The sequence below is a fragment of the Bactrocera dorsalis genome, chromosome 1, assembly GCF_023373825.1.
Source record: "Bactrocera dorsalis isolate Fly_Bdor chromosome 1, ASM2337382v1, whole genome shotgun sequence".
NCBI classification, from domain to species: Eukaryota; Metazoa; Arthropoda; class Insecta; order Diptera; family Tephritidae; genus Bactrocera; species Bactrocera dorsalis.
Genome location: NC_064303.1, coordinates 2,958,501 through 2,984,315, shown reverse-complemented (window position 1 = coordinate 2,984,315; position 25,815 = coordinate 2,958,501). Strand labels below are relative to the sequence as shown.

The window sequence follows — 25,815 nt, the reverse complement described above, 5'->3', positions numbered from 1 at the left end:
TTGCTCTGACATGGTCTGGCTGGACATTCGAGGAGAAACTCTCTTCTTTGCACCTTTGACAAGTTGCGTTCTCCAAGATCTTTAGCCTCCCCAAGTGAGTGGGAACTACAACCACCATTTTGGTGAAATTTGGATTTGGGTGCCTTTTCTTGCGAGCTCATCGGCTTTACAATTTCTGACGATTCTGTTGTGGCCAGGACACCCAGCCAAAAGCGACAACATAACGAATGATCCAAGTAGATGTACTTTTTCAATAGCTTTTTTTTGACAGATCAAACGTGAGTCGTGTCAAGCTGTCATGTTATTGTTGTTCTGAGACATAGCCGCGGACAATATTTGAAAGAGTTTATCTTCAAAAAAAGAATGTTCTTTCGAATGATAATAAATAATACCCATTAAATTTGAAGTTTCTATGTTTAATGTTTAAAAAAGTTAGGAACCTCGAAATGGATCACCCATTCGAGCTGTTTGAATTTAGTTGGCGTCATATTATATGATGACTGATGATGAAGATTTCACATTCCAGAAGAATTTTCCATACAAATAGTTAATTTATATGTATATGTTATTTGTTGACCTATGTTACCAGCTTAAGGATTAAAAATAGCAACATACCTCTAACAGCTGTTATTTGATTCTAATGTTAATGTCAGCTGATTTCGCAGTTAACGAACATTTTATAGGTTTTTAATTTTAAAAGTTATCTAAATTAAATTTTATTTAACTTCAACAATTTTTGAGGATATTTTTCCACTTGTCTACTTACACTTAACGGCTTGCCTTTAAGAGCAATTATCAAATGATTTTGAAATTACCTGAAAGTAGAATAAAAATTATTTTTAATTAGCAAGCCATCAATTTATTTTATAATAAAAATGAGAAAAATTTTAATTGAAATTTTAAACGTTTTTTTTTAAATTTTGTAAATAATTTTTTTTTTGTATTTTAATTATTAATTTATAATATTAAATGTGGCTAATTTTTCTAATACAGACAACATGATTTGGTAAGCTTTACCAGCGATGTAGATGATAGTGATTTAGTGTCTTAAAATTATTTTTCGAAGTGCATTTGCAATTAACCCTTCTTCAAGTGCCTTAAATATTGAAATTTAAAATGAAACGATAATATTTGAGTAAAGCTTAAAAAACTACACAAAAAAAAAAATTATAGGTTTCAATAAATTTTAGGTTTAGATACAATATTTTCTATGAATACTTGTCTATGCAGAATGCAAAATAACTAGTGAATGCATATAAATTATGGGTTAAAAAGACTCAGTGTGTGTCATCAAGGGTTAAAAATTTATTATTATTAAAAGAACATTTCCTTAGAAAATAACTATTAGCAGAGTGCAAAAAAAAAAATAATGAATGCATAGCTATAATTTTCCGGTCAAAAAGACCGAGGGTGTGCCAACACGGGTTAAAATTTTTTTTTTCTAATAAAAAATTTTTTTCCTTATAAATAACCGTTTCCTTGATGGCGATGAAATAAAATAAAATAAAACTTTGTTAAGTTGCACTACAAGTTGACTTCCTTGAGCAGCACCGTTATTAATGACTAGTGACAGCTGGTGCACACCCACCATTTCCTGGGCGCCAAACGCCAAATTAATTAAAATAAAATAAAAGCAATGAGGAACAAAGCGCAAATAGATACTAAATCATTGAAAACTGTAAAATATACATGCGACTGTGCGCATGCGCAAATATATCAATCACTTGGGCAAACAGAATTTTTTACCTTAACCAACTAATTTGTCTCATGTCTGTCGTTTGCCAGCGTTTGTACAGTTACGAGTACAGCACAGTGGCGCAGAAATCAGCAAATTGTCTGCTGCAAGCGTCAGGGTCAGCGCTGACAATTGTATAGCCGGATAAACAGTAAGCGAACATAAACTTTCATTAGATTAATTGGAGTGCAAAAAGTGTGTACGGCCAAGCCTCTAGAGCGTACATGGACAAACGAAACAGAAATTGACTGCGAAAATCGCGCAAGCAACAACAAAAGTGAAATAGTTTGTTTGCTTTGATTTGCGGTGTGCGCATGCGCGTTGTGCCACAAGCAACACAGTGTGGCTAAAGTTGATATTTATACGCCTTAAATGCCATAAAATAAGTTGAACTCATGAACTTTAGTTTTGCTTTCGACTTTTATGGTGTTTGAGATTTTCGCTTGAAAAAAAATGTTTGCATATTTAAATTCTAAACTTTTTGCAGTGCAATTTTTCGCGCAAACTTGGCTATATTTGCTGTTTTGTATAGTTTTCGTTGCGTTTTTTCCCCTTCCTTTCACCTTTTTGCTTGGCGGCTGTCACAATCAATCATTTTGCCGTGTGTACGCGTGGCACAAATGTGTCAAAAGTCACAAAGCAGCCGTAAGAGACGTCGCACAATGTTTGAAAAACAAGAAAATTTTTTATAAAAATAACAGAAACAACAAAAAAGTTTAGGAAAAAAAATTAAAATGCAGCGAAATGAAATGAAAATTGAAGGCAGGTGAATGGAAAAACAACAATGCAGCAGAGCTGTCTGTCGCCGCAACCATTTTTCATCCAATAAGGCCATAAGTTGTAAGGCACACAGATTCATATTAAGGAAAAAATAAAAATTTAAAATTTTTCCTCAAAACGTCTTGTAATTGCTTGCTTAACTGCTGTGGGCAATTAAAAATCCGTACTCCCACTTGTGGCGAAGACTGCCTATTAACGGTAAATGCCTTGCAGCAAATGGAAATCCTGCTGCTGTTTCCGGTTGAGGCATCTGCCGCTGGCACGAGCACTTTTATTGCGCTTTTTCCGCTTTGGCCTTTGAGATTTGTTGCCAAAGTGGCGCTGAGATTAACACACACAAACACATAAATAAATACATATATATATATTTCTACACATAATTCGGCGTACAAAACTTTTATGTAATATTTTTATTTTTATTTTTTTTAATTTTAATTTTTTTCATTATTTTTTTTATTCCATGTAATTTTTACTACATTTTCTGCAATTTACCGTTCGTTGACATTTAATTCCCATATAAAATAATTTCTTGCGCATTTCTACACATAAAAATTGCTTTTTGGAAAAAAGTCAAATGTAGAAAACTTTCGCCACAAATGGGCAGCCAGTTAGGCAATTGCATGTGCGCATGCTCAGCTGCTGTGCGCAGACGTCGCACTCATATGTAGAAAGTAATTTTTAAATTAGAGACAAGCGCACAATTGCATACACGCGCTTATGTAAATGTGTGTAATTACAACTTTTGCTGTTGCAATTGTTGTTGTTGTTGCATTTGAATACGCATTAATTTTTATTGTGCAGGCGCATGCGCAGCCGAAATTTCACATGAATTGTGGGAAGAAAGCAGTCCAGTATGTGCATTTATGCAGATGAGCATGCCCTGTAGGAAATTCTGCAGAAGTGATATTCGCTTTGTGATTTTTTGACTTAAATTTTTGTTTATATTTGTTTTAGTTTCTGTTTTTCTAGGATTAGCTTGCTGTAACATAACATCGCTTTGTTTTGTTTTCATAAAATCTATATGTTGGGGGTTATATACACTTGCAAGTCAGGAAAAAAATTGTAATAAAAATAATGAGAATTTCCAAATTAGAATTTAGTTTAATAATCGGAGATTCATTTTGAAAATGTGTGGTTGCGCTTGGTTGTCGTTGATCCTCGGAGGACCTCCGTAAAATATATATTATAAAAATGTCAGGCAATTTCTCCGAAAAAGATGTCAGGTGATCCAATATAACGTTAAATAAATTCTAATAATATATTTAATTTTTTATATGAGAAAAAAAGAGTTGGAAAAAGGCTGCTTTTTACTCGAGGAAACCCTTAAAAATGACCTCAAATCCAAAACCCATAAAAAACATTTACCATCAATCTATCAGATTTGTTGACTTGACTTATCATAGGTCATGTATATTGAAAATATACTCACCATAGGTCACGTTTAAGAACGATTCATTATATTTTTTTCTTCCAGTTTCAGGTCTCATCAGATCTTATACAAAAATTATGAGATCTTTTATAACAATCTCTCTAATAAATGATAAAACCTATCAGATTTGATATAATTACTCATCGCATCGCATGTAATAAACTTTCATCTTGTAAGTTTTCAACTTATTTGATATAAAATTCTATCGAATGTTCAAGAACCCGTAGTAATTGATACATGAGTTATTGTATCATGGGATATGATATACCGTGATCTCTATATTCTGCTTCTTTATTGGCGTAGACACCACTGACGCGGCTGAGTTTACAACAGCGCGCTAGTCGTTCTTCCTTTCCGTTGGTTGGAGATTCCAAGTGTAGCCAAGTCCTTCCCCATCTCTATATTATGTCATTAAAAACGTATTGGATCTGATATATGTAAATACCATCGCATATCATGCTATAAAGCATCGTTTTGTTCAATTTCAGAATCAGTGCTCATCGGATTTTATAAAGAAACACTGTTATAAGAACCTCGCTATTATGGGATAAAAAAAATGTCTCAGTTCAGCTATATTTACTCATTATAACTCATCTAATCCATCACTATGTCTTCAGCTTTCAATCTATTTGATATAAAGTTCCATCAGCTTTTATAAGGAAACTATAAGAATACATTTTTTTGGATATCAATCTTTCTTATATGTTTAAGAATCCTTCAGATCTGGTAGGAACTCCTTATATCTCGAGTAACAAAACCACCAACCTAAAAAAAGCTTTCAACGTACATGATATAAGTTTGCTTTAGATCATACATATATATAAACCATAAGATCTGATAAAATAATAAATCACTTGAGATTATTGACCTATCTAATCTCATGTCATATAAAATCATCGAATAAGAATAAATTGTAGATGATACTAGTGGGTCCGGCTATACGTTGCTGTGGTATGTATACATTGTATACTAGCTATTATTCACATAATAAACTATTCAATACAGTGAAAATTTTATTTACGAATTAAGGTGAAAACGTTTTTGTCGGTATAAGAATCCAATGGGTTGTACTTGAGGTTTAATTTGGAATACATATGTTTGTACAAATAAATTTCATAGGAAAAAATATCAAATTTAAGACCTCTTTCTCAATGTCTGGTTACCGGCTTTCTGTCCAGTTAATAGAGTTGTTAGCTTAATGGAGCGTTCGTTTAGTAGAGCTTTCACTGTATTTTTTTTATTTCTAAATGGTTTTTACTATCCTATCTCTAAGTTGGTTCGAACTGTACACAGTGTGCTAAGTTTTACTAAAATCGGTTCAGTAGTTTAGGAGTTCATCGCGGACAAACAACGTGACATGTAATTTTTATATAAAAGATAAGTAAAAAAAAAAGATCTGACTCAATAACTCTTTAGAAGTTAAATATAAATGAGAAAAAAAGTTAGCTTTTCGAAAAGAATTAAACAAAACGAAAAAAGTCAGTGAAGGGTGCCTTGCTTTTTATTGATCTCTGGCATCCTCGCTAAACGACGAACGAAATAAATATTGCAAAATATTGTTACTCGTTTTCCTTATAGGGTCTTGTTGCAAGCACAGATAAATCACAGACAACACATGTGTACATATGTATAACTGTATATGTATATATATATATATGTATATATCTAAAAACAAAAGAAAAATTTGTTCGTGTGTGCGCTTACGTGTTTGCGGCACTTTTGATTGAATGCAATTTTTCTCAATGCGATTTATTGCTGCGATATTTATCATTACATTACACATAGTGCACCATGTAGATGAATGTACAGGCATGTATGTCCCATATGTACTCACACACATATACACATGTTTTTGCATATCTTAAGCAGCGTTTGCATCTGTCCATTTTTGGGCTGGCAAGTGGTAGTGGTGCCGCTAGTTATTGCAAACGCCTTGCCACACAATTACCATAACGAAAATTTGCAAAACAGACGCGTGCGATAGTATTAAATCAGCCACAAGCCATACGTCATACACACACACATATGCACTTTGGCAAAAAGAGTGTTGCAAATAAATATTGTATAAGTGCGGCTGGCCCACGGCGGCGCCGGCGGCATTAAAAGCACTTATTTACATCACAACTAAATATAAAACACGGTTATATATGTATATGTGTTTGGGTGAGTGTTAGAGTGTGTGTGTGCGCGCTTGCAATTAATCGTATTTGCAGCTCGATTGCATATGGCTTTGACTTGGCTGCGTCAGCATTGCGTTTGCAGTAACTTAACAGCGCCTTTGTGGTGGCCTGAGAATTCAAGGAACTACCAACAGCAATAACAATACCAATACCAGAAACAACAATGCCAATACCAGCAACAATAATAGCAAAACCAGCAACAACAACACCAATACCACCAACAACAACCCCAATACTAGCAACAACGACACTAATATCAGCAACAAGAACAACACCAATACCACCAACACCACAACAATGTAAAGCACTTTGGCGCCAAGTAGACTTTGCGGGCGGCTCCAACATGGCCCACCTTCATGCGACTTGCAACAAAGTGTACCAGTCACTTGCACACACACACACACACCTACAAGTAAACCTCAATGGCGATTTATACTTAGCCACCTTTGATGTAATCTATTTTTAAACAAATCACAGCGCCTTTCCACATCCTAAGCCAAAGTGCAATCAAATAATCATAAGTCAGGCAAAGCCACAATGGGGCACGCGGTGCAGGCGGCGCACGCGGTTGGTGGCAGCAGCGTTGCTGTCGGCTTACAAATGCGTGAACGAGATTTATACGCGGCAGCGGCCGCTCCTAGAAATTATAAACATCAAAATAAATATATCAATCGCCATGAACGCCAGAGACGGCATGCAAAATCAGTGCAAAAGCACAATAATAATAAATAAATTTAAATGCTGATTTTGCGCCAATGATTAATAAGGCCACCGCGGGGTTAGTCGTAAAGGGTTAGGCAACAAAAAAGTTGTATAAACGATTTTCGATAATAATTGCGAAATTGAAAATTAAGATTGATTGTTTTCGAACTGCTTTTGATGCAAGTTTGATTTTTAGTTCAAAATATTGACTTAAATTAAATGAATGCGTCGGCCATGGCGCTGAGGGTCGAAATGAGGAGGTGGGAAATGATAAAAAAAAGAGATCAGAGAGGAAAAAGGTTGAAGGTAGTAAGAAGGAGCAAAGCTCGGGTATAAACGTACATTTTATACTCTTGCAACTTGCAAGGAGTAAAGCTAGGGAAGTGTTACATAAGTTCTGTTAGTTATATCGGGTCTAAAGCGAGTTTTCTCACGATTTTATTTATTCCAAGCACAAATAAGCGCCGTTATAAGAAAATATGCTTTCTTATTCTTATTGAGATAACTGAGATATTGGCCGATATATGCGGTATAAAGTCACCAAAAATCGAAAGTCTTTATATAATATTAGGAAATGGGTGCTAAAGGAAGTATTGATCCTATTCAACCCTTTTGTAGTATCCAGATATACTACTATCAGGAAAGAATTCTCTCTGAATTTCAATTATAAATCTGACACATTAACCAATATTTTCGGTAAAAAGTCAACTAAAGAAATTGGACTCTAAATATTTGGTACCTAGGCGCTTCAACAGTTTTTGTTGGATTTGGTCAACTTTTGGTATTATAAGGCAAGATACTTTTCTAACTTAAGTAAGGTAAGATATTGGCATCTACGGTTGATTTTGAAGGTTTTCCACCAAAAAAAAGAAGATTTTTCAGGTAGTTTCTGTTTAAGGTCGTATAGAAAATGATCTCAAGAATATACTTGCCGGAAAGTTGATTTGTTTATAATTAAATTAACTTATGTTATGTTACGTTAGGTCAATCATCATAGGTATCTCACTTTGACAGCTTATAACGCCGGTCCGTTGTGGTCCTTACAACTCAAAAATCGATAAATCGCTTTGAGGCGTTCACAAGTTTCTTGAAGTGGCCAAGAACAGTTTCGGCTGTGTCTCCTGGTTCGCCGAATTTATGTTTGCGGAGATGCTTCTGCCTTAGTCTTGCAAAGGTTGTTGGCAATAACATTATTGTTATTAGGAAAAGAAGAAGAAATTAACAAAGTTTAAAGGAGAAGTAATTCACTGGCGATCTGAAGTCGAAATTATCAAATTTTTCTAAAAATTCGATAAGCTTTTATAATAGTATAGTATTGTTAATTAAAAAAATTAAAAAAAATATAAAATAATTTGAAAAAAATAATTAAAAAAATTTGAAAAAAATTTTTTAAAATATTAAAACTTAACAAAAATCTAAAAAACTTTAAGTCAACATTTTAAGCTCAATGAGTACTTTTGATCTATTCACAAACTTGCAAATTTTTTCCCATAAGCCGCTTAAGCAATCCATCATATTCCTCTAATTACCTGCCATTGGCTATTAAGCAAAAAATAAAAAAAAAACGCTTGAAACAAAAATAAAGCACCACAAATGGCAACAAGCGAGATTTGACAATTTTCATTGTCATTTGTTTGCGACAGACAGTCGTTGCGATAATTAATGATAGCGCCTGCCGCCAGCGAGTAACAACATTTCAAGTGCCTCTTTAATGTGGTGTTTTATAGCCAGTTTCTGCATGGTACATATGTATATATACATACATATATGTATGGTATATACAAATGTATATGGTACATACAAACATATTTATTTTTATTAACAAGTTTGGCCATCAAGTGTTTGTGTGTTCGTGTTTCAGCGCAAGATTCGTAGGAAACCTGCTCCCGCTGCTGCCAGAGTGCAAGCTCCTTTAATTGCAATCTTTTCAAGTTTTTGCCAAAAGCGAACGGTAGTTTTAATTGTATGCTCAATGTGTGTGTGCGTTTATTTTTTGCGTGTTAAATGAATTTAAAGGTTTTTTCTTTTCACGCAGATCTCTGCCGCAATTCGTCTTTTTTTGCTCATTACTGTGCCATTACTCAATTGGCTGAAGGTACTCTGGGCTCGTGTGGATGCCTTTGTGTGTGTGTTACATATATATTATGTACATACTATATGTGTGCTTTTAATTTTTTGTAACTTTTTTTACTTCTTGCAACTTTGTGTTGTATTTTGTTAGAAATTTCAAACGACAAGGTTAAATGTCTGTTGACCCAGTTTGCAATTTGTCACTTCTACGGCTGCCTTCGCAAATGCAGCAGAAATGCTCAGCAAATATTGTGCAAAAAGCTAACAGCATTTGGTTATTTAGGCAACTTTTATTTCCATATGCTGAAAATCGAAAGGGTAGCGAATCTCTGAAAAGGTAATCATTCAATATCGACGTAAGTAGTTCAATGAAAGTGAAGTGTCCCACTAATGGGGACATACGCGTATTTCGAGTGTAAATAATAAATGATGGCAAAATCGAAGGGGTCAAAATCGAAGAGTGTGATAGATGAGTGAGCGGATAATTTTAAAGTTTAAGCTATGAACCGAAAAATATTACACATTAATTGGGTGGTTGAAGACAATTAATTCTATAAAAGATAGAATAATATTTTTCGTTACCAAGTTTGGAGTTTAGAGCTTGTCAAGTTGATCTGTTGAAGTTACATGCATATAAAAACTTGAAGCTTCAGACAAATATTTATAGGTGGTTCAAAGAAAAGTTCTAACTTTGAAAAAAGTAGGCTTAGAAAATTATATACAATATTTAAAAACTTTTTTTCTGTCGAATTATAAAAGCATATCTACCCAAATCAGTAAGTACGAATCCTCAATAAGTGTTATACAAGTCAACCCAATAAAAAACAATCAGGGCTTCAATGAATTAATTAAAATATTAATTGAATTAACATTTCAAGGAAAAATTTTGATTTAAAAATTAATTGAATTAAGATATTTTTTTTAATACCTAAATTTTAATAAAATTTCTAAAACCATTTATCTGAATGAAAAACTAAAAATAAATTTTTAATTCCAAATACTGACTACTTACTCTTTTTTTCTTTAATATTATGGTGCAGTGGTCTTTAAAAGTATAAACTCAAACGATTTATATTTTATTCATTTTTAACTCTGATATAAGAATTTTTAATTTCGATTTTGCAACTAGAAACTGACAAATAAAATTTCTCAAATTTTTTTCAAAAACAAAATTCAATTTTTTTTTTCAAAAATAAATTTTTCATCTTTTTTGAAAAATAAGATTTTCAACATTTTTCTGAAATAAAATTTCAATTTTTTTTTTTAAATAAAATTTTCAAACTCGTACCAAAAACAAAATTTTCAAATTTTTTTTGAAAAATAAAATTTTTAATATTTTCAATATTTTAATTTTCAATCCTAAGCTCTTTGGTTTGAAAAGTCAAATTTATATGCTTAAACCCAACAAATATAGGAAACAATTGTTTTTAATTTCCTTTCTCATACCCCTTTAATTGTTGAGCCTTTCGAATACGACAGCCTTACACATATACAAATACACACACATTTATTTGTGCCCTCACATTCACTATCCAGAATAATTGTGCCTGTCCATTTCCACTTCACTTTTGGAGCTAAGTTTTTGGCGCAGTCACCAGCCAGCAACATATAACATAACGTAAATGTATGTGTGTACAAATGCACTGGTATATATATGTATGAGTTGTTGTTATTTTACTACATATGTATGTATGTATGTATGTTTCTTAACACTTTTTTTGCGAACTAAATTAATTCAGCCTTGCCTGTGAGTGCATTCTTAGTTGCCTCTTTAATTGCCATTTCGCTTTATTTGCTTATTTGTTTGTGAAATTTAATGCAATCGTTTTTCAACTTCAGTTTCGTTGCTCGTCGCCTTTTTGTTCCCTTTGGGTTTTTAGTTCCATTTCATTTTACTTATTGCACTAAATATTTCTCATTTCAGACTGGCATATGTGGCTGCCTATACCCTTATATAATTGCACTTGTGTTTATATGTGTGTGGTTGCGACAGCTTACCTGTGCTTCTGTTTTTCAGTTGCTTTATTTTCGCTTCAAAAATTAGCAATTTAAGCGCAAACAGCTGTAAACTTTGAATGAAAGGCCGAGCAAATGAATGCAGTCGAGGCAATTCAGGCGAAAAATATGGGAAGAATTGCATGCATAAGGGAATAAGAAATATTTGCCAGCGATGTACAAATTTTTTGTGGGAATAATTTTTGATAAAAAAATAAATTAATGAAAAAATTAAAATTAAAGCAATAAGTAAAAGTTGAAGAATGAAAAAAGTGTAATACTTAATAAGCTGAAATTAATTTCTTCAAATTTTCTCCACAAAACACACCCTCGAATGTTCTACTCGTTATCTTATACTCCTCTTTCACCGCCTACAATGACTTGGCTTCTTAGTTCGTTGTTGACATGTGAATCACCTGTGTCAATATGTGTAGAGTTCGCTTCGCTTATCAGCAGCATCAACGCTTGTCACACAAAGTGGAATACCCATGAGGCACAAGCAACAGCGTTAACAAAGCCAAACAACAACAAAGATTTTATCAACGAAATTGAGAGAAAAATATTAAAAAACATGTTAAGCTGTGAGCAAACACAATTTTGATTAGAATAACAAATGCAACAATTGCAACAAAACCAAAAACAACACAATAAAAAACAAGCAAAGCATTATCAGCAAACAGCTGTCGTCAGCAGCATGTTGGCGAGAGATTGAAACTTTATACGCTTTGTTAAGTAAGTATGTTAACATGGAACATAAAGTAACAACAAAAAAGTTATCTGCAGATAATTAGATAAAGTGTGTATAATTTTAGCTTCGATTAACTATTTATAGCACAAAATTGTTGATGAACTATTTTTTATTTTAATAAATTTTTTATGTAATTATTTTATTTTTTAATTTAAAATTATTTTTAATATTATTTTTTTTATACATTTTTAAATTTGTTTTTAAATATTTTATGAGTTCATTTTTTTTATAATTTAAAGTTATTTTTTCTAAAAAAATGTTTTTACCATTTTTAATCTATTTTTATTTTTTTTACTATTTATTTATTAGTTATTTTTAATTAATTTTTACTATTTTTTAATATTTTTATGTTTTAATTTTTACGATTTTTATAATCAAAAGTTATTTATTCTTAAATTTTTATTCTAAAACATTTATTTTTACTGTGCTATTCTACTTAACAAAAATTATTCTCAAAACAAATATTATTTTCAAAAAACTCTTCTTCTTCTTAATTGGCGTAGACATCGCTTACCCGATTATAGGCGAGTTAACAACCGTGCGCCAGTCGTTTCTTCTTTTCGCTACGTGGCGCCAATTGGACATTCCAAGCGATGCCAGGTCCTTCCAACGGAGTGGAGGTCTTTCTCTTCCTCTGCTTCCCCCGGCCGATACTGCGTCGACTATTTTACTTATTTAATTAAAAATATCGTCTTTTTTTTTAATATTTTTTTCTTAAAAAAATCTTATTTCTGTTTTATTCCATATATATTTCCTAAATATGTTTTCCCCAAAAAAATATTCTTATCTTTCTATAATATCTTTTTATTCCTATTTTTTAATAACAATTTTATTTTTTCTAAATTAAAAATTATATTATTAAACTTTTTTTTCATAAAGCATGCAAATAATTTTTTAATACTTTTATATATTTTTCGTAAATTATTTTACTTATTTACTTAAAAAGTATTTTTGTCTAATTTTTTTTTTTTTTAAATATGCTTAAGTTTTTTATTTTATTTTTTAAATTAATTTTTATATATTATTTTTTACTTGTATAGTTAAAAATTAAAATTTTTTCCTCAAATTACACTTTTAGTCTCGGCTGCTGCTGAACCTCTGTTGCCTTACATACTTGAATACTGTACATGTACATACATACATATGTATATGCATAGAAGTAATTGTCTGCAAGTGTGTCTGCTGTTAGCGTAACAACATAATTTGGCATTGAATTTCATGTCATTATCTCGACTTACATAAACTTGTATTGGCTAGCGTATGCCCTCAACTATTCTTACACATATGTATATGTGTATATTACATACATATGTATGTATGTACATGCTAGTGGCAGCCGCCTCAAGTGGCAGCTGCCGCATGCTAGAAACCGCTGATGCTGTTGTAGCCACAATATTTATCAGTTACTTCTGCGTGCCATCAGCTAGTATTGCGCTTTTTAGCGTTTCCTCATTCACTTGTGCATTGCTGTGCTTATCTATTATTTCATTTAATTTTCTTATTTTTTTGTTTATTTATTTTAATTTGTCTTTGTTATTTTCTGTTCTTTTGAATTCTTCAAACGTTTGTTGATTTTTATTATATTTTTTTATTTTTCCAAGTCAGTTGAGTAATGTGGGACTTGTTTGTTTACTGATTTGGGTTTAGTTAATTGTACTGATTGCTTTATACAAGTGCCCATAAGAATACATATGTATACAAGCATAAACGTATCCACACATCGACTTACATTTTGTTGCTGTTTTCTTCTCTAAATTACTTTTTTTTACTTTTAAAATGAGTTAAAGATTTTAGTTTGATTGAAGAAGCCTTTTGGGGGATTTCCCATAGAAGCCTATGAGATTTTTCACATCTTATCTCAGCAGAGCTGGAGTATGATACAACTTGTATTGATATGAAATACAAAAGTAACGGTAAAAATACTGGAATGGAAGAACCGCTTTGGTATCCCAATGACTCCTATTTTTGTGACACATTCTGTGTTGTAGGGTCTTAACTAAAATTAAAAAAAATATATTATCATGAACATTTTTATCCTTCCACTCCTGAACTGATGTATGTATATTATTCTTCTTTTTATAAGACTAGTACAAATGTAAATGTAAAAATCGGGCGTACAAAAAAAATAACTTAAAGAAATTCTCCATAAAATTATCAAAGTAGTAATAATATTACTTAAAAAAAGCTACAGTAAGTCAAAGATAAAAATGTATTTTTTTTTATCTAATTTCATTCCTGCTTCGAACTTGAGCTAAAATTTTCACAAAAAATATGACTTAAAGATACCTTTGTATGAATGTGAACAACATGGTACTCAAATATCGATCTTCTAAATTTAGTGTTAATCACATTGATCTACACACACATGCGCATGTTTGTTTCTGGGTATTTATTTTATTTATTCCCTTGGTGAAAGAACTCTTCTAAATCCCCGCTAATGACAGAAAAATTGCGTGCAAATGACTTGTAATTGGATTAATACTGTGCAAAGAACAACAACAACAAAGTAAATGGAAAATTAAAAAAAAAAAAACAAATTCGCGCAGTTGGAGATTTTTGACCGTTTAATCACGTCAAACTGTAACAGAGTCGGCATATTTCTCGAAAAAGGTGATGGCTGAGAATAAAAAGAAAACATTTCTTTTGGTAGAGGTGAGGATGAAAAAATGTTATTTCATAGTGATTTATGATGCCAAGCTAATAGTTTTTTTTGTTTTTAGTTACAAAAAATAATAAAAGCACTAAAAAATAAATATTAAATAAAAAAAAATAAAAATTTTAAACCTAAAAAAATTTGATTTTTCTAAAAATTTTTTCAAAAAAATAATAAAAAATATTTTTTTTTATTTTATTTATTATTTTTTCTAAAAAAAATTTTTTATTTTATATTAAAAAATAAAAAATTAATAATAATAATAAATAGTAAATAGTAAATAAATTTTTTTTTTTAATATTTTATTTATTATTTTTTTCTAAACAAAAAATATTTCATAAAATTTTATCAGTCACGAGTGTTTTACGCAAACTTGATAAATATTCTAACTTCAAAAAAAACAACACTTTTCAATAACTCATTAATTTTCTGACATTTCTCAAACAGCGATTTCTCATTGAATTCTGATAAAATTTGCATGTTTTTGCAAAGCATGTGTTTGAATAAATTTTTTTTTTTCCGTTATTCAAAGTGACAAGCAGCCAACTGGCTAACTGCGCATCAGCCATTTCTGTGCCACTGGCATGGCTCTCAGATTACAACAGCAATTCGCAAACATCAAAAAGCAAACGAGCAAAAATTGAAAAATGAGCAAGTAGCAATAACAAAAAAAAGAAACAAAAGACACAAACTCGTGGCGACCGCACAGCTGAAGAAAGCCAGCGCGCTATCACCAAGAACTGACCTCTGCTTTCAAAGCGCTGCTGTTGTTTTTCTTTCTTAGCCCCCATATTGTTGCTGCTAACCTCGTAAACAACAACAATAACCTAGTAGGCAACAACAACGAACCTCGTAAACGACAACAATAACCTCGTAACAACAATAAGAACAACATAACAGGCAACAGCATTTTGGTCGCCGCAGCAGTCAGCAGTTACTTGGCCAATCGATTTCTTCCAGCTCCACCTGGCCATCAAACACACGTGCGCATGTATGTATGTTCATACTTAAGTGTATTTCTTTGTATGTATGTGGTTGATTGTTTTTTCTACTTTTTCAACGTCTACCTTTGTCTCTTATTTCTTTACTTGCTGCTGCTTTCAAATCTGCTTTTTGGCATCTTTTCATTATCAATATTTGCTGCTGTTGCTGCCACTGCGCTTCTTCTGCGCAGCTTTATGGGTCCACCAGCAGTTGCTGTGAAGATTGGTGGTTCGCTATGAAAGGCACTGACAATATACATATATGTACATATGTAGATAGCTGCTTTATTGTTCTTGTGCTTGAAGTTTGTTTAAAGGTCTACTGTCTGATTTAATAAGGTGACTGAATTTTTTTTATTTGAAATAAAATATTATTTAGTAAAAAAAAAAAAAAAAACGAAATAAAAAATTTAAATTAAATTTAATTAAATGAAAATTTTATATTGTAAATAAAAAATATAAAATAAAATTAAATAAAATAAAATAAAACTAAATGAAAAAAAAAAAATAAATAAATAAAATAACACAGAATGAAAAAATATTAAATTAAGTGAAAAAATTAAACAAATGGAAAAAAATTAAAATTAAATTAGAAAATTAATTATTTTATTAAACAAAATTTGCTATATTTAAAAAAATTAAGTAATGTTATATAATTTATTAAAAGTTAAAATAAAATTGTTTAAAATTAAAAATTAAAAAAAAATAGTTTAAAACTAAAAATTTATTTTAATTAATTAAAAAATTAAAATAAACTTTTATTTAAAAAATAAAATGTTAATGTGTAAAAAATTATAAATAAACAAATAAAATTAATTATTAATTAAATAAAGTAAAAGAGATCGAAGTTATATGAAGTAAAACAAAATAAAATAATATAAAATGGGAAATATAATAAAATTAAATAAATCAAAATAAAAAATTAAATAAAATGAAAAAAAACTAAAAAAAATCTAAATAGAATTAAACGCAAAAAAAAAAGGATATTAATCATTTTATTAAAACGAAAATTTAATGTGTAAAAAAATAATAAAAGTAGTATTATTCACTAAAATTAAAAAAAGTTAAAATATTTTTTTTTCAATACATATTTACAAAAAACATAAAAAAAAAATTATTAAAAAAATATAAAATTAAAAATGTATAATATTGTATTAACAGAAATTAAAATGCAAAATAAAATTGTAAATAAACTATATTTTTTTAATAATAAAAAATTAAAAATATAATATTAATTATTAAAAAATTAAAATAAAATGTTAAAAATAATAAATAAAAATAAAATCTAAATGTGCAAAAAATTATAAAGAAAATAAATTTTAATAAAAATTAAAAAATTTCTATAAAAAATAATTAATAAAATTAAAAAAAAATATTTTTAAAATTAGAAAAATAAAATAAAATAAAAAATAATAAATTTTTTTAAAGTAAATTAATACAAAGTAAAGGTTACAACTTTATTTTTTTTAATATACATATAACAGTCAGACTTTGTGTTGTAATCATTTATATTAGTGCCCACATTATTTTCGTGCCTTGCAAGGCTTCAAAGTTTCCATAAGCCCCTTTGCACTGTGACATTTTTACATGATTTATTTAAATTTTGTATTTCATGACTGTCACGATTGACTTGAAAATTCGTCTTAACAGCGCACTTTGTCTGCGGTGGTCTCGAGTGCTAAGCTTTTCGAGCAAAAAGACACACACGCATACAAACAAACACAAGTACGAGCATGTCCCTTGCACGACTGCACAGCTCGCGCTTCAAGCCTAAATACATGTGTACCGCTATTGTTGTTGCTGTTGCGGTTGCTAGTTGTTACTTCCAACTGGCAGTCTTTAATTTAGGTACTTTCTTGATTTGTATTTGTTACTGTTGTAGCTGGCTGCTCGTTTTGTTATATATTTTTCGTATTTTTTTTAAATTTAATTTTATAGTTTTTGCTTTTTCCTGCTGACGGCGCTGCAAACTGGTTTTAACTGTTGACTTGAGCGCGCTCTCAACGTTGTTGTTATTGTTGCTGCTGCTTTTCAGCTTTTTATTATTTTAATTTTTGTAGTGTTTTGTTGCTGCAAGCACATTGTTGTTGTTTGTGTCGTTGCTGCTATACAATTTTACCCTGTTTTCTCGTTTTCTGCTTATTTGTTGTTGTTGTTGTGTCTTCCTAGCTTCAACTGTTATTTACTAACTTAACATAAGTTTTAGTTGAAGATTTTTTCGGTTTTGGTTTTTCGTTGGCCACAATTATTTGTCTTTCTTATTTTTGAGTTTAACTGAAAGTATTTAGCCACAAGCACACACACATACACACATAAAAATCTGTGTACCATACATGCATAAGTTTACGGTTGCTTTGTGGTGAATCGCTGATTTTCGCTACAATTGTTATTGCCTTCTCGGAGAGGTCAAACAGACTGCTGTGTGTGTGTGTAGGTAACTGATCTTAGCTGTTATTGTTGTTGTTGTTATTACTCACAATCTCTGTTAACCGCTTTTTTGCTGATCAATAATTTTTTAATGATAATTGGCAAAGTGCTGAAGTTGAAGATTATTATTTTTTTATCTCGGGTGTTGACCTCGCAAAATTAGTGGAACGTAGATAGTTTTTTGTGGAGCATAAATTGCTACTTTTAGAAAATAAGTTGTATATTAAAATTTATAACAGCTCATAAATGTCTGAAGTTTAACTACTCTTTAACCCTTTTGGGCTGTCATGTGAATTTAGGAAGTGGGCAACCCCTTTCGAATTCTATGGGCTTCGGTGCAAAAAATTTTGATTTCCACATTTTTTTATAATTTTTTTTATGCTTTTTATTTTATAAATTTACTTGTATAATTTTTTTCCCCTAAATTTTTTTTTTAATTTTTTTTATTTTTTTTTTTTGTAAAATTTTTAATCAATCGCTTCGCAAAATACATTTTTATGCAAAACAACTGCTATTCATTTCTTTATTCCATTGTCAGCTGTGAAAGTTTTAATTTGTATTTGTGTCAACCGGTAAATTTATGTGCTTTTAGGCTTTTGTTTTGTTTCTTAGTCACTCGGCGTACATATTTATTTATTTTGTAAATATATGTATGTGCTCATATGTAAATACTAAGTTAATTTTCGCCATTCTTTATTTGTCTAGCATATGCTAATTTTTGCATATTTTAGTGATCTGCTCATTTTTGGCGATCTCTTGACAAAAAAGTTCAAAAAGCGGGCCGAAGAATGCTAAGAGCACATATTTCATTGACTTCTGTTTTATAAATAAATGATGGTTTCACTCGCTAACAGTTGTTATTTCAGGCTATGAAAGTTTTATAAAGAATTCAATATTAATTTTTTAGGCTGAAAGGTGAAATTTATTTCCTTTTGTGAAGACTTTAAAAAATATAAAAATTTTTCTCACACAAATTTCTTTAAAAAACTTCCAAATTGAACTTTATTTCGGAGCATTCATAGAGGAAATCCATCCAGCATCTTAAAAGACTTGTAAGATGTTTGATTTTAGGAAGTACTGACTTAGTATGGATGAGAATTATTTCCAATTTATGGAAATGATGTGGAGCTTGTATGGTGCCTTTAAAAGCAATAAACTCTAACATAACACCTAATTTACAATTGAAAAATCTTAATTTCACAATTAGTTAATTGGCAAATAGCGCTTAATTTCCATTATATTAATGACAAATAAGCTATGTAAGTCTGTTTATTTGGAAGGCAATATATATTGAGAATTAGCGCTTAATTGTCATTAAGTTAGTGCCAAAATAGCAAAGTGATCCTGATTATTTGAAAGATATTGGATTTTTTTTCACTGAAAATCAAAGTATCAATGTCATTCAGCAGAGGAAATATTCAATTCAAACAAATTTCCAATCATGGAACTCGGAATGAACCTGGATTTTTAACCGGACAAAGGCTGTCAGCTCAGTAGCATGACTCAAAAGTACTTCAGTAATGTTTTCTGCTGCTACAACAACAACAACAGATATTCTTTAAAAGCGGAAATGTTCAGCGCTTTAATTCAAAAAAACTTTTAACCACAAAATTTAAACAAAAGTTAATAAAATCTATCTATACTGTAGTCAAAATTGAAGCTTCGCATGAAACAGCATATTCCAATTGAAAAAGCATCCATCTATCACCATGTTTTGTACTAGTAAAGCGAATATGCAAAGCTGCTGTGGACTTAATTGCTTAAGCCTTGAGAAAATATATCAAATTTTTTTGTATCAAAATTCGTCTCAAGCATTGGCATCATAAAGGATGATTACTCTTCTTGGACCCGGCAACTGAACTCCATCTGGTATCACAAAGGATCATAACTGGTCTATGTGTGACTTATTGGCCTACCAGATTAACCTAACCTTATGTTTTTGTATATTAAAACAATTTATACTTAATTTTGATTCAATTAGTTCGTCCAGTTCATCATTTATACTACAAACTCATATTGCAATTGAGTTTTTTTTTTCATTTTTCTCACACAAAAGACTTCACAAATGCAAGATTGATAAATGTAACTAAATTAATAATATTAATTGTGCTCTTAATTGAGTGAATGTGAATTAGACATTTTATTGCTCAATTTAAAATTTAATTTTCTCAAAATTTGTCATAAAATTCATCACACTTGTGATGTTTTCGTTCATTTTTCTCATACAAAAGACTTCACATTTTTGCTTATATAGCAAGCTTGGTTATGTGATGAGTTATCTCCACGAAATTCAGCATGAGTTATTGCCTAAAACCATGGTGTAATCTCCAAAGAGATTGTTCACATCGGATCACTATAGCATATATGTAGCTGGCATGTAAACTGAACGATTCGAATCAAGTGCTGGTATGAAAAACTTTACAAGATATCTTTACGAAATTTGTCATAGAGTATTGTCCAAGACAAAGGAACAATTTTTATAGAAACTTTTGATATTATTCTCCAAAACAATGCTACAATTTTGGAGAAAAAAATTTCGAGAACGCACCAATGAAGCATATAGATGTCCTACAAATTGACCGTTGAAAATCTTTGAGTCAAAAGTTTGACATTTAAAAAAAAAAAAGCTGACATTTCCTGAACTTCTATAAGTAAATTGCTTCACTCTTTAAAATTTGGGGAAATACATGGTACCAAATGAGTCACTAAGTCTATATCAAGACCACAAATTGGTGCCAGTAATTGCAACTGCAATGGTGGTTCGAGGTGGTTCACTCTACCTTCCAAACACTTTTTATTTTCAACCCTATAACAACTTGCCACAAAAACCATAGCAACTTAATACAAACTCTGAAGCTCTGAACTTACCTTTTTAAAACACTCGAAGGCACGTACTTTCCGTCAGCTGCTGTTGACTCAATAAAAAAAATCCCAAACCACGTTTCACTGTCAAATTCGCAAATTTTCGCACAAAAATTGAGTCACCACAAACACAATGCAGCGCTTTCTGTGAACTTCACGTGAAATGCAGTTAAGCGCACGAACTCGCCCACTGTCACAGACACTTTACGAGTTTAAGATTATGCGTACGAAACTTTGTTATTCAATTTGCTTGCTTTTTTCTAAGCGCTTGCAACGTTTTTTTTTGTGTTTTGCTGTCTTCCTTTTCCCCTGCAGAATTTCTAGAATTTTTCACGTAACGGCTTTTCCGCGTACTTTTTTCGCACTTTAAACGCCGCCAACTGCAGGTTTTCGTTGCATTCGTTAAACGCCCGACTGTGTATGTGTGTGTTAGTTTTATTTTTCCTTTGCTGGTTTTTTCGCCACTTTACAACAGTTTATTGTTATTGTGGCTGTCGTTTGTGTTGTGTTTTGTTGTTGTTGTTGCCACAGTCGCGCAGTCGCTTAATATATGTGTGTATTTTAACGATTTTTATGGCCAATAATAAACCAAATACACGCGAAACAAAGACAAAAACGTGCAATAACAGCGGCGGGCTGCAGCTGCAATGCAGCCGCTTGGACGCGCTGAAGAAGCCGCAGCAGCAGCAGCAGCGGCAAAGCGCCGAGGGATGACAGTTGTTGGCAAAAGGAGGAAATGCAGCAGGCGAATTGTGCACGCAAAAAAGTGGTTTCTGACGTAGTTGTTGTTGTTACTGTCTGCTATATGCTTATAGCTGTCTGTGTGTGCCAGGGGCAGCGGGCGCGTCAAAGACAGTCAGTCGTCCAAAGTTGCACCAAAAGGAAACTCGTTTGAATGCCTGCCTTTTTGTTGTGTTTTGCTTTTTACGTTTGTTGTTGTTGCTGTTTTTGATTTTTTGTTTAATGCATTTGCATTTGTTTGGCATTCACAAATTTAAGCGTTTGGCATTTGTTGTTACTTTTTGTTGTTGTTCAGCTTAGTTGTTTCACCACTTTGTTTTGAATAATTTCAAAATATTTGAAATATTTACAAAAACAACAAATATGCACACAAGCGCTTTGGCGTGTGGAAAATCGTGATTTCTTGAATTTTATTTAAATTCTTCAAAATATTTGTTTTTTAATTTTTTTCAAAATATTTCTATTGCTTAAACTTTGCAAGTTGTTTGCTTACACATTTGTTTTTCACACAGTTTTGAATTTTTTTTTACAAAATTTATTTTTCGTATGCTTTATTTTCTAATTTCTCAACAAATCTATCTTCTTATGCCATTTTCATAGCAATTCTTCTTCTTCACACACACGCGCACACGCCGTCTGCTTCGTGCACATAACGTTTTTTTCAAGTCACTTAAATGTTTGGCATTTCATGCCCAAACACCAGCACCGTTACTTTTAGTCCGTATCTTCTTACCAACTCGGCCGACAGTCGTCGAAGAACTGAAATGTCTCGCGCAAAGTTGAATTCAAGACCGAAATACAAAACACAGCCAAGCACATACAAACACACACAAGTTTGCGTCAATATACGTTCACACACTCACTCACACTAAAGTCTAAATCGCATCGCCTTGCTGCGCTTCGCATTTCTTGCCAGCCAGCTGTCTTGAACGCTATTTTCTGATTGTATTTTGTTGTTGTGCTGCGCTGTGCGGCGGCAGCACGCGAGTATCTTCCAACAGCATGCGATGCACAACGCACACAGATACACACACACAGACATCCAAGTATACCAAGCAATCTCACCTGTGTGCGGTATGCCTCAAAAGCGCGCTCTGCTGCTCAATTGGCGCGAGTAAGTCACTCTCTCGGCGTCTCAGCAGACAGCTCAGGTAAAATTTTGTGCATTTTGTTGTTTTCATTTCATTTGATGTGTCTTTGCATACGTTCGTGTGCATTTGCTCGTGAACAAGTAGTTATTTATGAGAACGTACGAGCGTTTGTCTTATTCACATGAACAGGAGAGCGTATTTTCTTTGGCTAACTGGCTTCTTATTCTCTGTTGTTCAATAAGACACTTTTGGGCAATCACTTTCTGCTGCTCAGGGAAATTTTTAAGCGATTGCGGGAATTTTCATTCTGTGACATTACTGGCGCTAGAGAACGGTCTTTACTGATTAAGCGTTTCGAACAGGTGTAAAGGGTTACCAAACCAATATTTGTCGGGGAGAAAAACGTTTCGTTACTCGTTTCAATTTGTTAGTTTGTTGTAGGCAATGTTCTTCTTTATGGAATATACCCGATTTTCGAACACAGCAGGTCCTTTTGATTCCACCAAATATATGCTATATTTGACTTTGACATCATGGATATTTTTTTCAATATTTCTTTATTTCTGGATCTGCTTGGTAAAGCCTAACAATAAATATTCAAATCTTTAATGTATTTAAAACTAAAGAAGCTCAAAAACGTGGTTGAGCTTTTTTGATACAACGTTGCTTTAGTAGGCTAGGAGATCACATGCAGAAATTTGCCTAGGCATTAGTCGATGGGTTTGGCTGTCCACGAAGTTTAGAATCTCATTCTGCTGTCCTCTATCTTTATGAATGTTTTCATTACGCATGTACCATGGTGAATCCGTGATCATGAACATGCAGCTCTTCAGTTCATTTGGCTGGTTGGTCAGGCTTCATATGTGATTTTCGACGTTTAGAGTTGTCATATTAGATCCATTTTTTATCGTCAGTCACAATCCGATGTAAGCGAAACTTCATTTTCTAGCGTTCAAGCAGAATTTCTGTCAAGAAAAATCATCTTTCAATGTTACTTGACTTCAATCCATATGGCACCCAATTTAATTGAGTTTGAATGTATCTGACTGATTGTTAACGTCTTGAAATCCCTGGTTCAGTGACATCTAAATATTCTTTCATCAAGGAATATAAAAAATATAATCGAGAAGTTTTTTGCATCATAGCAATCCATTTTGAAACAAGTCCAGATATGTATCACGTAGGCACATATTTTTGTTTAAGAAAATACTAAAATACTTATAGTAATTTTAATCTATATATAAATGAGTTTGACTGTGTACTGTAATTATTAAGATATCACTTTATAAAAATATATATATTTAAATTGTCAACGTTTGCTAAATATTTGCTTAAACTTCTCTTGTCTTTATTTAAACTTAACTAGCACTTACATATGTACATTCTTTCTTGGAATTTATTTCTAGTGACGTAATGCTATCAGCTGTTTCGCATTATTGAATAATACTTACATCACAGCGGCAAATGAAAGTAGTAAGAAAGTTCTACACACAATGTGAGAGCGTGACATATGGAGATAAGTGTATTGCTTACAAAGTTGTTGCATTAGTCATTAAATGGCGTGAGCAAGATTACTTAAATGAACTACAAGCACATTTCAGTTACTTAATTTGAATAAATTGTAGTCGCAGGCTAATATTATACTTGCATTGTTGCAATACAGTGATAACGGCTGTTCAAATGTTTGTGATATATATATTATTCTTCTTCTACTTTATTGGCGTAGACATTGCTTACGAATATTTCTTGCCATATACAAATAGATGTAACAGTTATTGCTGCAGTGGGCATGACTTTTGGGATCACTTTTTAAGCATATGAGTGATAGTTAGCGGATTTGTGCGAACTACTCCGTTATATACAGGTTGTGACTTAAATATAAATATAACGCGTTATAGCTGTTCATTAAAGGTTAAAATGTATACTAACGAGTCCAATTCAACCAGGATGGAGGTTAGAACTTATAAATCTATCTTCTATAAAGTGCCTCCTTCTTGTTATTTAAATACTACTTCCTGATTTTTTATAGAAGCTGCATCTCTTCTCTCAAATTCGCCATCTCTATTGTGTCTGTTATAGCATATATCAAAATTAAAGATCTGAATTAATAAAAATGTTAAAAAATATTGTTGAAACATTTGAACAAATTTGACCCGGACTGGGCTGGACTATCTTATATTCCGCTAACCGATTAGCATATACCAAATTTAAGAATTTGAATTAATAAATAATATTAAAAAATATTGTTGATGTATTTGATCAAATTTGACCCGGACTGGCATGGGGCATTTAAAGGCGCTCGTCAACCGAATCAGTAAAAGTTTTCTTTGGTTTTTAGCATAACCTTATCATATGTTCCTGTGAAGTATGCATTAATCTCCATATGACAATTAATGTTCTGCCTGGCAATTTTCTTCAAGAGAAAAATTAAATCACAAATTTGCTTGAAATTTTGTGTTCCAGTGATCATGGGTAGGGAAAAATATTGCAAAAGTGTTTTGTGGAGTCTTCTTTATAAATATTATATTTGAGTGGCATAAAGCATTCAGTCAAGATGGTGAAGTCACTGAAAGCTTGACTCATGCGGATCTACCTCTGTTAATGGCGATAACTTCGTAAAATTTAAAGAAACAAACGTGAGAATTGTCGTGTTGGCATCAGAGGAATAGCTACGGATCACAACGTACCTTATGGATCGATTCAACATATTTTGGGTAAGAAGCGTGTCAATGCTGAAATCGTACCAATAGATTTGAATCTTTTGATAAAACAACATCAAGTATAGACCCTTACATTCTTGAAATGCTACATGACAAAACGTGGCAAAACTGAGAAAACTAAAAGTGCGTGGAAAGTTGGATTAAGCGGTGGGGCTGACAGCTTGAGAAGACTGCAGAACATGTCTAGTGCAGGGCACCAGGGAAACAATGGAGCATCTCTTGTGAATAAGTTCCGCATTGGCAAAACCACTCTTTAAGCATCTGGGGTCCCCACATTACGATACACTGGAAGAGATAACGATAGTGAGGCCGCAGAATCTGTGAAAATTCGTGTCAAGTGCAGGTATCCTAAAGGTCTATGCGTGGCTTATTGTCTACCAGTTTAACCTAACCTTACCTATGTATATTTTCTAAGTTTTTATATATTTTGTCTTAAATTCTTCAGTTTTGATGAAATATTAAGGTAAATATCGAAATATTTTTTATAAAGCGGATTTTCTAGTTTTTTTTTTTTTAATTTAAACTATCATTAAAAAAATATAGCTCTAAAATACCCGATTGGCAAAGCCAAAGCGTTTTCAAAAAAAAAACTTTTTAAAAAGAATTGAATCCAATCCGATCGAATTCGACATTCTATTGGCACCTCCAAAGTGATTTAAAAAACATCTATTTAAATAATCAAATTCCAATAATTAATAG

At 31.7% G+C, this 25,815-nt stretch overlaps 1 protein-coding gene across 3 annotated transcripts in view; it reads right to left on the bottom strand.

Moving 5' to 3' along the window:
• LOC105232352 (uncharacterized) overlaps window positions 1–22,083 on the bottom strand; it is a 101,014-nt gene extending 78,931 nt beyond the window's left edge. For all 3 annotated transcript variants that reach the window (XM_049446900.1, XM_049446899.1, XM_011214011.4), the window contains exon 1: window positions 20,571–22,083. The gene's annotated coding sequence lies outside the window, so the exon portion shown is untranslated. The remainder of the gene's footprint in view (window positions 1–20,570) is intronic.
• Between the last annotated feature and the right edge of the window lie 3,732 nt (window positions 22,084–25,815).